The sequence below is a fragment of the Egretta garzetta genome, unplaced genomic scaffold, assembly GCF_000687185.1.
Source record: "Egretta garzetta isolate BGI_Z169 unplaced genomic scaffold, ASM68718v1 scaffold105, whole genome shotgun sequence".
Lineage (NCBI taxonomy): Eukaryota > Metazoa > Chordata > Aves > Pelecaniformes > Ardeidae > Egretta > Egretta garzetta.
In genome coordinates this window covers 482,264-486,348 of record NW_009259598.1, presented here as the reverse complement: position 1 = coordinate 486,348, position 4,085 = coordinate 482,264, and the positions used below count along the sequence as shown (strand labels likewise).

The following is a 4,085-nucleotide window of genomic DNA, read 5'->3' as shown; positions in this document are numbered from 1 at the left end:
CAGCCTCCTCCCTTTGGGCATCCACCCGCTCCGGCGTGGGGTCCTCCCTGGGCTACAGGTGGAGTTCTGCTCCACCATGGACTTCCCTGGGCTGCAGGGGGACAGCCTGCCCCACCATGGTCTTCACCACGGGCTGCAGGGGAATCTCTGCTCTGGTTCCTGGAGCACCTCCTGCCCCTCCTGCTGCACTGACCTTGGTGCCTGCAGGGCTGTTTTCTCCCCCATCCTCTCACTTCACTTCTCTCTCCAGCTACTGAGCCACAGCTGGTTTTTTTTCCTTCTTAAATATGTTATCCCAGAGGCGCTTCCACCGTTGCTGATTGGCTTGGCCAAGAGAAAACTTCTAGCAGCTTCTGACAGCAGCCACCCTGGTAGCCCCCCCACTACCAAGACCTTGCCGCACAAACCCAATGCAAATGGCTGCAATATTTCCTGTGCATACCCTTGGTTTGTTTCTCAAGCCGAGAAGTACAATGCCTTCCTGGCATCTGCCCCCAAGGAAGCAGGTTGCTTCTTTATGTCTCCAGGTCTGCACAAAGCTGGCAGTGGCAGCCTGGTACCCAAGGCCAAAAAGTCATCTTCTCCAAAATGTCCGTATTCTGTGTTTTTTCTAGCACTGTGATGGCCCAGAGCAAGCAATGCTGCATGGTGGAGTTCACAGATCCTTAGTTCTTAATGCCCTTATCACATCACTGAGTCAAGACGTAAACTGATTTGAGGCTGTTTGCAGATGGTAATTCTGGACTAGGCTTTAATTGACCCTCATGATTTTATTTTGGCTCGAAGGAGCCAAGGCACTTGGTACGTTTTGTGCGTGTCAGCCTTTCTCTGATGGCTAAGCTGATTTTTGGGTGATGCAGCAACGATTTGCCGGGTTGTTTATCTGGTCTGGTGGGGTTTACAAATCGCAGGATGCAGAAGAGCGGGGTTTGGATGAAGAACTGGTAAACTTGAATTTTGCTCTTCAAATCTGTCTTCCTTTTCTGTTTTACTGGGGCCTGCAAGTGGCCCTGCCCTGTGTCATGTTTCTTGTTTTCCACATGGCAGTGATGGCACTTCCCATTGCAAGGTATTTAGCGATACACTAGTAAAAGTGCTTCTATACTGTGACTGGTTCCAGGTTTCTATCCTGTATCCTTGAAAACACCCGCTGGAAACCTTGGCTGGGCACCCTCTGGTCAGAGGACTGGAAAGATAAGGATGGGAGAGGGTGGAGGGATTCTGAGGGAGGTAACACTAGAGTTTTAATGGAGATTTTGAAGCATTGCGTGCTTCAGGGACTATAAAAAAAATCATAAACATTTACATCTACAAAGGGAGAAGAGGGATTAAAACATATTGGCGTGACATGTTACTGCTTCAAGTTTGCTCATGAATGTTTAGATCCAGCCAGAGGAATGAACCTCTGAAGCACTAAGTGATGCTCTTAATGCTGAGAGCAGAGATTTCTTTATAGTAAGACTCTCTTAAGCTATTTTGGGTGACAGTGGACTGATGAGCCTTCAAAGTCTATGTTAGCTGGAGGAAAGAAACATGCAGGGAGCCAAATTGTTGATGTATTTGCATACCAGTGAGTTAGTGGCAGAGTATATTGAAGATATTGTAGGGCTGCCCAAAATATGACATAAATAGAAATTGTGCCCTGATCATCAAGGTCTGAGCCTGCTGTTCTGGCTTTATTAGGTAGCGGGCTGCGGTCTTTGCAGTTTCCCTGCAAAGCTTCTACCAAGTGACCTCGGTGTCATTGTCCCCACCGCTCTGTCTGGCTGTGGCTCTTGGTCACATGAAGATGACCGAGGACAAACTCATCTCCAAAATTCACCCAGTGTCCTTGCTGGAGGAGAACTGGAAGAACGCGTGTGCTGTGTATAGCTGGAGCACCGTGGGGAAGCCCCGGCATCTCCATGGACTGGGCAGCAATAAAGGGTTTGAAATCTCCTGGCCGTGGTGTGCATCTCCTCCCCGATGGATGTTTGGTTTTGTAACTGCTTACTGGTTTCTTTAGGCAACGGTCTCATTTTGACAGGCTGTTCTTGGCTGCTACGTGCCGTATGCAGCTTGCACTTCCAACTCATCTGGAGATAACTGGGAGCTGCGTTTTGGGCCAGCCTACGTGGTTTTTGCAAGAAACAGTAGTCAAGCAGGGATCGGCTTTGCAAACTGCAAGGGTGGGGGTGTCCCGTTCTGCTGGGAAGCGTTACGCTGGCTTGTGAAAAGAGACTTCTTAGCCCTGGTTCTGCTCTTGGCTGCAGCTTATCGTGTACTGTGGATTCCTCTGGGGTGTACGTGCGAGATAACAGTCATGTTAGGGGAACTGGACGCGAACCCTGGAGACACTAGATGTGCTGGGGGAAGACTGCTTGTTTGGGTGGTGGTTGGTAGCACCCGCACAGAAAATTTTACTTTTGACTCCTCTTCACCCTCTCAAGGTGACTTTAAAATCCAGCCTGAACAGTGCAAAGAGGTGGACATGGCACAAAACGTCAGTCAGGTTTCATAATTCAGCAGAACCTTACGCAGGAGCGGAGGGAGAGCCAGAGCTGGGTTTGTCCTTGTCCTGATTTATTCACAGTGTTGGTGAAGGGAAGGGTCTGAAGCTTTGTCTCTGACATTTCCTAGGCTGTATTTAGAAGGCAGTGTATGATTTTCAGCCAATTTACTTGGGATATTTGACAGTAGTTCCTTATCTGCTTCATCTTCTGTTTGTAGGGATTTACCTTCTTCATGGTATGGAGGGAAATTCCCTTTTTGGCCGAATAGTTATTGGGGTTTTTTTTTAAGGAAATTAATATTATGCAATTGCATGGGATATCTGTCCACTTTGCTGCCTCCCCATCCTCCAACAGTGATTTCTGAACCAGTTTCATGACAAGATGGTCTCTTTGCTCCCCAAGCGGCATCTAGGTGCCGTGATGGGGCAGCGGAGAGCCTCCCTCAGGTGGGCAGAGGTGGGCAAACGCTGTACCCCTGGATATCAAACGCCAGACGTCAGAGCCGCATAGGAGCCAGACCACCTTGGTCCATGCCACTCCTGGTTGGAAAGGGCTGAAATTCAGCTGCTTTCCTGAAATTGTTCCGTATCCATCTCAAGGGGCTGCCCCTTTCCAAACAGGAGCTGCAGGCACATCCAGGCAGTTGCTGGGTCCCCTCCTGCAGCGATGCTGGGAGCTGATAAAGCCACCCCACTTCTCCCTGGAGGTAACCGCGTTTCAGTGACAGCCTGTTCATCCCATGCATGCAATCCCCAATGTGCTGATGCCATTCTGCCTGGAAATCCGGTGGCTGCGACACCCAGATGTGAGGCTGAACTGCTCAGGGGAAAGCTCAGCAATCTTTTTTTCAGCCTGGAATTTAAAACGAAACCAAAAGAAGCAAACCCCCTCTTTCTCTTTTTGTTTTTTTTCCCCCAAACAATCTTTTAATAATAATAAGAGAATTGTGTTCTCCCCTGGATATTCTGGTGGCTGCCAGGTCTATGTCAGCTGGGGAGATCAGGGCCACATGAAGATGAATTTACTGGAGGGCTGGGGTGTTGCGTTATGGTCGGGCCCCCCACACAGACCTATTAAATCACGTTTGTTGCATCAGCAGTAGCAGCCAGCATCGGTCTGAGCAGCTTTCCTCCGAGAAGTGGATAATCCCGATGACCACGGTCTCTGCGATCTGAGCTGCAAGTTCAGCTCAGCTTCAGGAGAAGCCCTGGGAAGATGCCGTCGGGGTAGGCTGCCCCATCGCCGGTGGGACCTTGCTGGAAGGAGACACCAGGGGCAAAGCCAGAGCCCGCAAGCAGCTTGCTGCCACTCATCTCTCTGGGCTGGAGATGTCCCAGCAGGGTCTTGTTCATCGCCGCTGAACAGGTCTGTGCATGGGGAGCTGGGCTGCTTTTGCTTGTCTGAGGCCCTGCCACACCTAGATTGTAATCAAGATGCTCCCAGGTTAAAGAATACATCAAAATCCCTGGGTGCTTTTAGGAAATGCTTTTAGAGGCTCTTTGAATGGGATGATTTGCAAAGAGAGGCATCACCTCTTATTGAACCCCTCAGCACGTGTGTGTGGGAGGGAGTAGAGGAGGGTTTGAGCAGAAA

The 4,085-nt window shown here is 49.9% G+C and overlaps 1 protein-coding gene across 1 annotated transcript in view; it reads left to right on the top strand.

Annotated features, from left to right (window-relative positions):
• Positions 1–3,018: 3,018 nt before the first annotated feature.
• Positions 3,019–4,085, top strand: part of LOC118452221 (inositol 1,4,5-triphosphate receptor associated 2-like) — a 9,949-nt gene continuing 8,882 nt past the window's right edge. Inside the window, exon 1 of the mRNA XM_035893731.1 lies at positions 3,019–3,857. The gene's annotated coding sequence lies outside the window, so the exon portion shown is untranslated. The remainder of the gene's footprint in view (positions 3,858–4,085) is intronic.